General features: G+C 35.4%; 2 pseudogenes; one reads left to right on the forward strand and one right to left on the reverse strand.

Annotated features, from left to right (window-relative positions):
* The first annotated feature begins 6,095 nt into the window (after positions 1–6,095).
* Positions 6,096–9,381, forward strand: LOC116084228 (annotated as a pseudogene).
* A 2,536-nt stretch (positions 9,382–11,917) lies between these two features.
* On the reverse strand, positions 11,918–13,577 carry LOC116084229 (annotated as a pseudogene).
* Between the last annotated feature and the right edge of the window lie 980 nt (positions 13,578–14,557).

Below are 14,557 nucleotides of genomic sequence, written 5' to 3' on the forward strand. Positions count from 1 at the left end.
TATATCATATCATATAGTTAGTCATTGTTTTCCAAATTCTACATATGATTTGCATAATATATATTCATTTCAGGAAAATCAATTTCTATGTCTAGTATATTCTTATCTGTGGCCTTATTTTAAAGATTTTATTGTCAGAGAGAATATTTGACATTCTATTTTATTTACTTATTTATTTTTATTTTGAATCCATATGACCTACAAATAATGTTTAATCTTTAAATGGCATCTTGTAAGGATGCCCTGCTTTATTTTACTGTTCAACTTGAAGCAGATTAAAACTTATATCAAAATAAGCTCAATTATTTCTTGAGAATTAAGAGCTTCCGTTAACTTTGTTTTAGAGTTACATGAAGGATTTATTTTTTTCTGCCATTTTTGGGGAGGTGAAAGATTAGGAAATTACATTTTGTTATAAATTTACCCAAAATCCAAGTCTGAGACAAACACTTTCTTATCTGCTCTCTTACTTTTAAGATGTGTCAGCAATTAGAAAAATTTAGTGTGAATGATTTATAATATAGGCATTTCAAAATGCTAAAACATGGCCTATCAAAGAGCCAAATTGTCTATATCTGGTGAGGTCATACTTCCTCATTTATACTCTAACGTTATCACTAATTGTATTCATTATGGGCTTAGATAATTTTAGAATTTTCAGAATACAGCCACACAAATGTCACCTGTTAATCACACATCGAGAACTTCTTTTGAATGTATTAAATATATATATTTGTAAATATATTATTAAATATTATATATATGAAAGGATCTTCACAGAGGCAACCAGTGAACTTAGAGGAGGATAGTCAATGTTTATGTGGACAAAGGAATGAAGGCAGTGTGTCCTGGAAGAGAGACAGACAGACAGACAGTCAGAGTTAGAGATGATCATTGGTCAAGAATTTCTGAAAAGGACAGAATTTCATGTGACTCCCATATTCTCTCCAAGGTTTACAAGTAATTGGTTAAGAGCAACTATCATTGTAGACAATTATCAGGTTTAATTCTTTCTTGATTTAAATTATATTTACGCATAAATATGTTGAAAAATACTTAACTATGTCAAAGCATGGACTGTGCTTGAAAAAGCCTCTTCTATGATATGTAGTTTTACTGAAGATCTGCAATAAAAAATACTTAATTTTCATATTTTTTCAATAACTTAAGGTTTAGTGCTGGACAGTGGTGGTACACGCCTTTAATCCCAGCACTTGGGAGGCAGAAGCAGGAGGATTTCTGTGTTCAAGGCCAGCCTGGTCTACAGAATGAGTTCCAGGACAGCCAGGGCTACAAAGAGAAACCTCTCCAAAACAAAACAAAACAAAGACAAAAACAAAAACAAACAAACAAACAAACAAAAATATTTAGTTGTACATACTTAGCATAATTTCAACTAATTGTTTCAAACACTTCTATATTAACTAAAGCTAGCATGTTGTGTATAGTTAAAAGGTCCTTTAGTGTAGTTCTTCCATGCCCAAACAGCTAGGTAAATACATTACATGGGGACAGGCTTTGGAAATAATATTACAATGGATTAGGTATAGAATAGAGGACCAATGGGCTTATATACAGATAATAACCAGAACAACAAATTGGACAGATTTGTTGTCATTCCCAATATCTGAATCCCTTTGGAGACTAAGCAGCAATACAATTTCCTGGTTTTTAGGAAGAGCAATGTTTCATCACAATTCTCTTTAATAGACAAGGCAATATAGAAGGGGGCAGCCGGTAAGCAGATCAATGAATAACACTCAATTAGAGAAAGATTGAAATCCACAAATATTCTGCAGAACAAATGTCCTGAAACAAATTTCCATAGAACTATTTGCTCTGTAGAAATAGTTGTCAATATACTAAAAGTATCAAAAAAGTCTGGCTTTTAGGTGTTAGCCAAACAGTGTGGCTTTCAGTGAACAGATGCAATGTGAAGTATTTAGAAGATATCTGTAAGAAACAAAAGTTATTTATGCAATTGTGTTAGAATGGCCAAGTTCCTCAGTGAGGAGTCTGAGAAAACTGGAATATCCTGAAAAGTTACCAAGGTGCCTTGGCCATATTGATTTTCTCCAACAGAGAAAATCTCTGTGGTGTGCTTTTTGGATGCTCACCAAGAAATATTCAAACTAGTATAAAATATTAGCATTTTACTTTAATTTCCTATTTTTTGTATGTTCACTTCTCACTGTGTCTTCTTCCCCAAAACAAAGACTCCTCTAATACACTAATGTTCTGAGATGTAAAAGAAAAATGATATAGCAATGCAATAAATAACATGAACACTATTTTATAATTCTGAAGACATTAAGATATCATACTCACAAAACATTATGGTTCAGGAACACATTGCATTAAATGTTTGTTTGCATTTATAATTGAACAATGCAACAGCTCACATAAGTCGTAAGAACATGCTTTCCTCATATTCATTAAATAAAATGCAGAAAGTTTCTTCTAGTAGAAAGAAATGTTGATATATGTGTGTACAGAAATTTTCTGCATTTTTCTGAATTTTTAAACTTACAATGTAATCATATTGAAACATCTATAAGTTATTCTCTTGAAATTAGCACTATGATTTTCAGAATAAGAAATGAATTGGTGGCCAGGCAGTCATGGCGCATGCCTTTAAACCTAGCACTTAGGAGACAGAGGCAGGCAGATTTCTGAGTTCCAGGACAGTCTGGTCTAGAGATTGAGTTCCAGGACAGCCAGGGCTATACATACAGAGAAACCCTGTCTTGATAAACCAAAATACATAAATAAATAAGAAAGAAATGAATCGATGACTCTAAATTGTAAGTATTGATTAAGCCCTCAGCTATATTTGTCATGTATGGAAGAGAGAAGAAGCAAATGTTTGAAGTATCTGAATCATACATTTTTTACTGAAATCAAATGTTGTCTTTGCTTTCTGGTCTTGAAATTAAATTTTGTAGTTATTTTTAGGACACCTAAAAACACGTGTTAGGAATTTTATAATTGTTTACTATTTATTTTGAATATCTTGATTAAAGCTGATACTCAGATAAAATCTTAATCATCTTAAATATGTATATAACTATGCTAACTAAATACTGATATGATGCTTGGAATTTTCATGTTAGCTGTGGCTCATTTTCCTAAATTTCCATGAACCATGTCCTTTTACTATCTGAGCCATCGAAGCCCTCCGACCCTGCCTTCTTCTGTGTTCCCAACTGCTGTAAAATTATGTTTCCACTAGCAGTGCCAGCTAACAGAAAGAACAACTTTTATCTCTGCCATTGACTTCATTATGGCTTCCTCTTCCATTTTTAATTTTTTAAATCATATTAACCTGTTTATTTTGCATTTATTTCTTGTGATTTATGTGTGTGGATGGTTTGCCTGCAAGTACTTTTGTGTGTTATATGAATGCCTATTATCCAGATGTCAGAATAGGGTTGAGTATCCCCTAGAATTACAGTATGGAAGGTTACTTGAGCTCATCTGTATGCTGGGCTCAGAACCTAGCCTCTCTAGAAGAACAATTATTGCTATTGACTGTTGAGACATCCCTCTGCCTCGAAGAAGTTTTTCTTTGAACTCTTAGTACTAGGACTCATGCTTTGGTCTCCCATATATTCAAACAATTCTTTATTTCATAATAGTGTCTTAAATAGTTTGTTTTTTAAATTGCAGAGTGTTGAACAAGTACTGTATCTCACATGTAATTTTTGTATCTATATTTCTGTTATCACGATCCTTCAAATGACTGTCAATTATGGTCTAAAATTGGTGTATTTGGATATTAATGTAAAAAAATTTTGGTTTCATTTCTTATTTAGATAGAGAAAATTCATTATCTTTGTGATAAGGACAGAGATAGAGTTAGCAAAAGCTCTCACCTTCATTCATATATATATGTATGTATGTATGTATATGTATATGTGTGCGTGTCTGTGTGTGTGTAAACTTTCTATTGTTAATTCTGTATTCTTAAGTTGCTTTAACATAATAATTCTTGTGAATACAACTTTAACACTATCTACTACCTGTCATCTATTTGCTGATTTTCTACTAATATGTCTATCATCTATGTACCTATTGAGTATCTCTTTATGTATCTGTTGATTATCATTCTGCTCTCAGTTTCTGTAGTTTCCTATCTTTACACCCATCTATCCATTTTATTCTTTCAAAAGTCATGTTCATGTACTATAATTTCCAGAGAAGAATAATCACAGTGATGTTTTGGAAAACTTCTTGCTATGTAGCATTTTCTGGCCTGGAATTCTCTTTCTAGACCAGACAGGCTTCAAACTCGCAAACCTCCCCCCTTTTTATATCTTCTGAGATCTGATATTAAAGCATGCATTGCTGAGATCTGATATTAAAGCATGCATTGCTGAGATCTGATATTAAAGCATGCATTGCCACACTTGGATTCACATTAATTTTGAAAATTATGTTTTTGCTTTCTTTGAGATTTTTGTGTCTTTAGTAAGAATCATTTATGATTTATCATCTAAATCAAAAGAAATATATAAAGTAAACCATATTATTGTCCCAAAAGTTTATTTGTTTTACTAAAGTTTTTATTATAATTTAGCTTAAATGGCTAAAATATTTTGTAGAGTCTGAATCAGTAAACACAATTTGAAATTTGAATTAAAATTAATAAATCAGATATTTTGAGAAGAAATAAAATACAAAACAAGCAAAATATTGTTAAAGACTTTTTGAATTTTCATACTGCTAAATCCTAGGAATAATCTATTCCTTAATTATAGACATAATTTTGTTAGGAATATCTTTTTCATATCTCCAATTAAATGTCTCATTCATAGATTAAACTTTTAGTGTGACTGCTCCTATTTTTTTGGAACATTAATACAATGCTGACATGACATGAATAATTTGTGCTATGCTGACTTAAAATGCAATATTTCTTATTTAAAGGGTAATTTGAAAAATTATAATTAACTTTATAATTTGCAGTTTTTGAAATACAACAAATTCAAAATTGTCAAAAATAGAAGTTAGTTTATATATATATATCAATAAACAAAGCTAATTTTGCTGTCATTTGAAACAAAAATATCACCAAGAAGGTATTATGACTGTGATGGCACTCAGATATCAACCCATTAATTTTATTCTCTTTGCTAATAACTGTAAGCTGTCAAAAACTGAAATGTCTGCTTAGAATATGGCCATGCATTTATTTAGTAAGTGTATATTCTTAAAAATGTGCCAATAATTAGATGACTTTTCTCATATTTTAAAAGTTTTTTTAATTTAACTTATTGTTTTTATAAATATTATTTTAGATTTATTTCATTGTTAATTTTCATTATTTTTTGAAAATAGTTTCTGCTCTCCTCTAGTACATTCAAACCACAGCTTCCCTTCCCTCCACTCCTTTCTTTTTTCTTTTTTCTTTTTTTAAATTTATTTATCTAATGTATCTGAGTACATTTGTAGTCCTGAGACACACCAGAAGAGGGCATCAGATTCCATTACAAATGGTTGTGAACCATCATGTGGTGGTTGGGAATTGAACTCAGGACCTCTGAAAGAGCAGTCAGGGCTCTTAACCACTGAGCTATCTCCTTCCATTCTTTTCATCTCCCTTTCCTGCAGACTCAATCCTCCATTTCCTCCTTAGAAAACAGGCAAGTAGGACAAAACAAGAGACAATAAAATAAGACAAATGTCCTCATATACAGTGAGCAAAGCAATCCACTAAAGGTATTTCAAGAGTAGGCAAAAGAGTCAAAGATGCAACCAGCCTTACTGTTAGGAGTCTCCCCAAATCACTAAGCTAACAATCATAACATGTACACAGAGGACCCGGTCAAACCTATGTAGGTCCTGTGTTTGCTACTTCATTGGCTTCTGTAAGCCAATATGATCTCTTCTTAATTGATTTGGTTGGCTGTAATCTCCTGATTTCCTCCATTCCCTCTGACACCTAAAGTCCTTCCTACCCCTCTTCTGTGGAGTTCCTGTGGGCTCCAAGAGGAAGGACTCAATGGAGCCCTGAAATTTAGATGCTCTCCACATGGCTGACTCTGTGATGTCATACCCACTCCCATCTGCCTCCAGAGGAAGCCTCTGTGATCATGGCTGGACAAAGCAGCAGCCGGTGAGTATAGCTGAGTGTCACTAAGAATCATCCTGTTTATTTATTTATTTATTTATTTATTTATTTTATTTTATTTTATGTTAGTCCTTTTGTTGCTACCATAGGTGTATGGGCTATCCCATCCCTGGTTCCTGGCCACGCCCACAGTATAACAAGCACATTATGCTAACACTTACCTTATCTATCTGTCCTATAAAATTTTACTTTTAATATTTTGTGTGTTTTATATCACTCACCCATGTCACCATAAATTTTGTCATAAATCCCCACCTTGCCAATTATTCTTGAATTTAAAAATTGTTCAAGACAATTCAACCACCATTCAACATGCTGCTGCAGTCTGTACTTCTGCCAAACAGAAGAATGTACTAACCTTTCTTGGCCAAATCGTGAAAGGAAGAAAATATGTTTCCAATTTTTTTTTTTGCATTTTATTATTGAAGGATTCCTGTCTTCTGTCAGTTTTATGCTCTGTCGTTTCTTCCAGAAGAAATTCCCTTTGTATTTGACAGCTTTCTCAAAGTCAGTGGAATGATCCTTTTCACAGTAGAACTTCACATATTCTTTATTTCCAGGATAGAAAAATAAAATAAGACTTCAATACTTAGTAGGTGTATCCAACGACCTGTTGTCATAAATGACCTGCTCTCCTCAGAGCTATCAGTGCTGGCTGTTCTAAACTTTAATATGGCAATGACACTGGTAAGAGGAATGCGCTATGGAGAATCAAATAGGACTTTGATGCTATAAGGAGGGCAAGCTATAGATAATTGTTTTGGGCAGCAAGTCTGAGGCATAACCTTGAAACTATCACAAGACCTCGAGGAAGTACCGAGTGGATATGGAACAGTCTCTGGATGGTGCTATGAGGAAACACAGTCTATTCTTACCACTGTAGATGCAAGAAAGGAAGGAGGCAGCACATTAACTGTGCTCATTGTAACCAAGTACGAGACTTAGGCTACACGAGTATATGAATACTATGAGAAGGGATAACTTCAGTGCAAAACTTCAGGTTACTTTATGATATAATTTCACTTCAAATACATAAAATTAGATGTATAGAAGTAAAACAAAAAGAGACTTGTCTATTTAGTGCTTGGAATTTTAATAAAGTGCAATGTTTTACTTCTCAACTGACATAAATACAGTGTGATATTACCATTTGAGCAAAATGTGGGTATTGTGGATGTTAATTTAGAAAGGTATTTCACGACATTATGATCACAGTTTTACACCAACATTAATAATTTAACTGAAATATATTTAATTCTTCTGTCCTGAAAATTTGACCTCAAGTGGTATTTTGACACATTCTATGGTCTTAAGGAGCTTTAGCAAGCATTCCTAAAATGTTAGGATGGAATACATTTTATTTTTATTTATTTGAAGTAGATAGAAGGGAAATACTTTTGCAGGGGCAAATGTGGAGAAGCGGATAGAACACAAAGGACTCTAATGCATGATATAATTAACCAACTGTTTAACAGCAAATTATCTTTATTAAGTAGTGACATTGAAAACACATCCTGAAAAATACACACACACATACACACACACACACACACACACACACACACACATTTGTGTGATATATATATATATATATATATATATATATATATATATATATATATAGACTCAGGCATGGCAAATCTAGAAGCACGGTGGCTTCAAAGGTCCATGATTTAGGACTTCATCAGCATTCAAACGGTTTCTATGCATGTCAAGTGTCTTTCACACCAGTGGTTGTCCAAGAATACAGCATTTAAAACTCAGATAGATGTCTGGCAAATGTGAAGCATTCAGATCTATTTTAAAATATAAAATTGTATATTGGATTGGGCCAATTAAATATTTCCCAGCACCACTTCACTCAGAACTTTCTATTAAAAACAACAGACCTTTAGAACTTGGTACCCATTATATTTGTTGGCAACTATGGGATAAATAAATAGAGGTGCTGTCAATCTATCAGGGCAAGCTATCTATTAACATGAGAAGTTTTGTTCTTACCATTTGTGTAATGTTAATAATGGGATGCTTTCAAAGTGCTACTTGAAATGTCTTCTTAGTAACCTTATGTATACTCTCAGAAAATGTGTGAAGTATTTTCTTCAGGAACTTCTCTGAGAAAAAGGGGGTCACCAAAACACTTCTAATTAATTCCCTTAATTTAAGTCCTAGTTAATGGCAATGCAGCCAGTGGAATCACTCATGTTTTTATGAGATGTTATATCTCATTCACAGGGAAAGAGTCTCCAGGGGCTTAAACTTCAGTGCTGGGAAAATAGAAAATAGATTGAACAGCTGGGAGCCACCCTCTTAGATGATATCAGTATTCTTAAGTTTCTATTTCAACTTTAAATATTTCTTCCTCATAACCTTAACTGTTGAGGGGTTACTCTAAGTTGTTCTTTCTTTACTTAATGTTTTTTATCATTAAAATAATCTCAGTTTTTATAGAAATGAGATGTTTAATTTTGTCTTTCAAATTGAGCTGTCTTCTTGACTCCCCATTCAAGCAGTGTTGCTAACTCCCCAGCAGAGAAGCTGAGGTAAATATGTAACTTGAAATATTGAAAGCGGATACAAAACTGTTTCCACAATGACTGAATAAAGGCCCCCCACAAAGTGTGTTTTCAGCAGTGATGGTGTTGGTGTAACATGTCTCTTGACATCCTACAAAACAAACAATTTTCCTTGGAATATGTTCCATTTTTAACAACTATAGGGTCACCATGATGATGATTGCAGAGTCATATACTCTTTTACTTTTTGATAACACAGTGAAAGATGATTATGATAAACTAAGACCTCTGGGTTATCCACAAACAAAGGTTTTTCTAACATATTTTTCAGTAGTGTCTCTATCCTCATTTAAAACTTGTGAAAGATGAGAAGGTTCCTGAAATAACTCTACACTGTAAAAAGCCTTTTTTCTTGCTCATTGGGACCCATGTTGATCTCAGAGATGAACCTGCTAGTAATAAGTAAGTTGCAAAAAAGAAAAAGAAAAAAAAAAAAAAGAAGCCTATAACTCCAGAGACTGCCGAAAAGCTAGCCTGGAATCTGAAGTCTTCAAGTATGTGGAATGTTCTCCTGTTACAGAGAAAGGCCTAGAGGATATGGCTGATGAAGTAGTAGTGTCTGCCATGGAAACCCCAGAACTGAAGAAGAGCAGCAGGTGTTTGCTGCTAAGAACACTTCTCCAAAGCCCTTTCTGCACAGCTGGTATTCTCCTGGTTTTGTCATTTTACTAAAGACATGCATAAATCAAACTAAAGATTAAAAATTAAAAATGTTCTGCAACACTGATAAATACCCTGTACCTACCCATGTGCACTCAAATGAGATAAGGTCCATTGGTACTGCCCCAACCTGCTATTATTGTACCAGATAATTTTGAATAATTATGTACTGTTTGAAAAATCAGGTTTCATTTCCTTTTTAAGAACAACAGCAAAATAACTTACTTTCCTTACTAAATTATCTCTGTACTCTTTGGCAATGAATGGGTCAAATGGATGTATGACATGAATTGTTTTCAATGTCATAATCTATTATATGCATAAATGTATGCAGATACATATATACATGCTGTTTCTTGTTTGGGATACTCTTCAAAATATTTTTCATTTGTCTAAGACCCCACATGGCAGTACAGAAAGGTCAAAATGTGGAGTAGGAAACCAATATGGACTCATTAGATACTTGTTGAAAAGGCTTCTGCCTGCTTTTGTTTCTGGACTCATGAATTAGAGTTGCTGACTAATCAACAGCCAGTGCTTTAAAAACATGAATTCAAAGATGCATTTGAATGACTCTTGAGTAAACCATCTTATCACACTGGTTGGTGCACAATGGCTCTCATGCTGTCATCCCTTAGATAACATTAAATTTCTGGAGTTAGAAGCATGATGTCATTATGTTACTTTCAGACCAGAGACCCTCAGACCAGTAGGAAATTTTGATGAACGCCTAGTGGTTTTTGACACTTGTAAATGCCCAAGAAACACAATCACTGACCACATGGGCCAGTGATCTCTCCCTTACTGAAGTTAAACTAAAGCAGCTGATCTTTAGTATCAATTTTCCAGAACCTAGTGTCTCCACATACAGACACACACACACACACACACACACACACACACACACACACACGGATACATTGTCATGCAAAGATACATATCAAAGATGTGTCATGCATATCAGGGATGGGGCATGCAGTACTTCCTATTGTTAGCATTTTGTCTAACAAGCAAGGCAGCTGTCACAGTACACAAAGGATGAAAAGGGGAAGTGATGACCTAGAAGCCAAGGCAATGGTAAAATGGCTCAGACCACTAGAGCCTGGGTCAGGAGGGACTTTTACCACTTAAAATACCCCTGTCCATGTCCCCTCCCTCAGCCCCATCCCTTCCAACTCCTCCAACCTACCAGGATAGATTCTCTGCATAAAACTTCCTCTAAATCTGTCATTGTCTTCCTCAAATGTGTAAATCATTTTCTGTCTCTAAAGAGAGAAAGAAATGAGCCTGACCTCAAAAGACTAATACGTCTTCCTGTTTCCAAATCATCTGCTGATCCTTGGTGTCAATTCCTTAGTCTTCTGTTTTTGCCTATGCTAATTCCTACACTCAGTTCTGCATACTCTTCTCTTCTACCCTAGCCATTCTTGTCAACTTGTATTCAACCCTCAAAGGCATGGCATGAAAATCCCTCTCTGAAACCTTCTTTGTCTCTGAAAACACAGTAGTACTGTTTCTCTCCTGGCTCAACACCATGGCATGGACACATGAACATATAAATCATGATGTGTCTGCTTCCCCTCTAGAAAGCATGCCTACAAGGGTTTGGTTGTTTTTGTATTTGTGTTATTTTGTTTTTCTAACATGATAGGTTCATCAGGGAGGATGAATCTTAATAAGAGAAAGTGATTCCATCAGTTGGACTATTCTGCACTGCATTTTATTGATTCATAATTAATATAGGAGGCCATAGACCACTATGCGTGATGTCATCCCTGCAGAGAGAGTACTGAGTTATATAAGAAACCAGGCTAAGAAAACCAGTAAGCAGCACCTCTTCCCATAGCCTTTGCTTTAGCTCCTGCCACAATGTTCCTGCCTCCAGGTTCTTGCCCTTCTTGAGTTCCTGACATGGCTCCCCTCAATGACAGATTGTTACTGGGACTTCTAAGTCAAATAAATTCTTTCCTCCCTGAAAAATTACATATGCAATCACATATGTATATATTTATACATATTCTTTAAATCATGTTGTTACTTGATTTAAAATGATTTAAATAAATAATACATAGTGTGATTTTCAATAATATTTGAAAAAAGAGTTGTATTCTCCTGTTACTGGTCTTGATGAAAACTCTTCCAGTCTTATAAACATCAGTGCGCACAGTCTCACTGCTTTTCATTCTCATGTCCTGGGACAGGAAGGCTGCTTCATAGCAAGTAAAAAGCTAGAGGAGTCTGAGTTTTCTTGGCTGATAAATCTCAACATCCCACAGAAGAGAAAAAAACCTTTTCCTTTTTTGCTGCTTAAGAATGTGGCAGAAATAAACGCTGAGGTAACTCAGTCAATCCTTCTTTCTTTCTTTCTTTCTTTCTTTCTTTCTTTCTTTCTTTCTTTCTTTCTTTCTTCCTCGCTCTCTCTCTCTCTCTTTCTCTCTCTCTCTCTCTAACTCTTTCTCTCTCTCTTCCTTCCTTCCTTTCTTTCTTTCTTTCTTTCTTTCTTTCTTTCTTTCTTTCTTTCTTGTATTGGTATAAATTTGGTCTCAGACTATTTTGGAAGGGTGACATTCTGAAGAAGCCACTGCTGGGACTGGCTTCCAGTGCAGTCTCAAATGCTGGGCACCTGGCTGCCCTCTTCTATGGCTTTATCCAGCCACAGAAAACTGTTCACATGCTTCATGATTAATTTCACTGGGTCATACTCTCAGAGCTGGTTGCATTTAAGGGGGTGGCATTTGAGCCTGGTTACTGGACCATTAAGTTTGGAAAAGTCCAAACAAGGGTCATCTGTTCTTATTTCTTTGTTGGCAGTGTAAGAGAAAATCTGATTAGCTCCCACACCGAGACAATTAACAATTCCAACCTTTTCATTCTCTTTTCTGGCCATGTTATTTAGACATTGATTTGTTTCCACATTTTGTATCTCTCTCAGTGAGAGTGATGAGGAATTTAAGAATCAGGGTAAATATTTTTCTAGGTACCAAGAGAAAGGTTTGCATTGTAGTTTACATCTCAGACCAAGTATTAATGATACACCTCCATAATCTACCTTGTAGCATCTGGAGAAATTATATAGAAGAAATTCTTGAATTTATCCATCCATACTTCTGCAACCTGCCTGTTATTCTTATTGATAATCTGTCCTGTTCCTCCTGGAAATATGTAAGGTGTAGCTTTCAGAAACACATGGCCAACAGGGGAGCATGTCACTATTTTCAAAGTTCCTCCACACTGCCAAATCCTTAAGGAAATTTCTATGTTTTCTCCTCCCTAAATATCCATTCCAGCATCACCTGTTCCTGTTTTCTGAGTGTAATTTCTGTCTATTGAAAAGAGGCCTCCAGCCATTGTACGTTTTGTGACAGGAAGAGTCCAGTCACCTTTCCTTCTGTCCATTTCTGGTTAGGGAACACGATGCCAATGAAAACTGAGCTTCCATCTGAATCCACCATAGGTCATGTCAGAGCCTGCCATGTACTGAAAAGTTTCATCATTGCTGATCACATCATTGATAGGACACACCACTGCTCTCCTGTCATGTTGAGTTTGGGCTAACAGAGGCTCCAGCCACCCTGCTGTACACTCACAGATCACATCTAAGATGGTAATCCCTTGGCTTTTGGAAACAGAAGGTCCTTTTAATCTGGTTCCGATCCATCCATTTGAATTTCACAAACTGGCACTTTCTAAATTTTTTTTCACATAACTCTCTAGGAGTCTTTTCAAAAAGTCTCCTTCACTGGCATCATCTACAAGAACAATCTCTTCTATCATGTGTCACAGCAAGCAATTAATGACACTATGGACTGTTCACGGAAATGTGCTTCATGCCTCACTGTGGAAAACAATCACCATGCTTATTGCAGCATGGTTATCTGGATATACCTTTGTTTTACACCCCTCTATCCTCACATCTTGTAAGGATCTATTGAATGCAATCATATCACTTGCCATTAAGTTGAACTGATTAATTTTAAACATCTCTTTCATCTTTTCTCAATCCTCTACAGAAATGACTGTTTTCCCATTTCTCCAGGACCTCCGTGATGCTTCTGCGCTAGTTCTAGAATATATTCAGCAGGAAGTCCTCTCTCCTTTTTCTCTTCATATTTGTTGCATTCACTGAAGTAAAGCCGCAGGTACAAAACCAAGAGTACCCAAACCACGGAGGTGACTAGAACTACCTTGTGACATGCAAATGTTATCATGGCCCTCTAAGTCAAATGTAAAATTTTTAAATATATATAGTTATATATATACAAATGAAAATTATTCTGGTTTATCAGAAATCACAGTCATATTCCCAAAGTGGCTTTTCAAATGAATTTATATCACAAATCCACATGTCTCAAATCATCTCTGCCCATATGGTAGTAGGCATTCCTCAGGCCAGCTCAGGTAGTGGTGGCATGCTCCCACAGGCCACAGTACAGGCACTCCTCTTGGGCCACTGTCTGAAATCCACAGAATGTGACGTTTATTGTTATTTATTCACTTGTTGTTGAGACAAACCTGCTCCTAACAGCTCTCCACTCGTGGATTCAAAGATGCAGCTGAGCATCTCTACTTCCAGGTGAGGTTGTACATTACTAGGGGGTCACTGGGCAGAAATTGCCTATCTCCCCTGCAGGGCAGTACCTTTCTTGAGAGAAAACAAGTTATAGGTGAGGACGGCTTAGTTATACTGAGACAGAATGAACTAGTCCTTAATAATTCCTGGTTTTCAAGGTCTGTCAGAATAGCCTATGCCAGAAGGCTGAAGAATGATGCTCCAACTTCCTGACTTACTGGGGCTGTGTAGGTAGGCAGCTGTCTCTACAATTTGTCTCAGTTCTGGAAGCTGGGTTAGGCTTCCTACATTTTCACATAATGTTGGCCATTCTCTGATTTCTGACATGTTTGAAAGGCTACTTATAGTCTCATAGTCAACCCAGGCTATTTAGCATTGAGAGAACATATTTGAGAAGACAGTTTTCAAATAGTATGCAAGCTAAACCAGCACATAACATATGGATTTATAAGTCTTTTAAGTTAGGATAGATGACAAAGTGTTCTATTTAATTAACAAAAATGATGGACTGAGTGTTAGGTCTGTCTTGTACTTAATAAATTACAAAAATGGTAATAGTTGTGCTCAATTTATATCTGAGATAAAATAGTCTTTTTTTTTTTTCGAGACAGGGTTTCT

The sequence above is a fragment of the Mastomys coucha genome, unplaced genomic scaffold, assembly GCF_008632895.1.
Source record: "Mastomys coucha isolate ucsf_1 unplaced genomic scaffold, UCSF_Mcou_1 pScaffold9, whole genome shotgun sequence".
Lineage (NCBI taxonomy): Eukaryota > Metazoa > Chordata > Mammalia > Rodentia > Muridae > Mastomys > Mastomys coucha.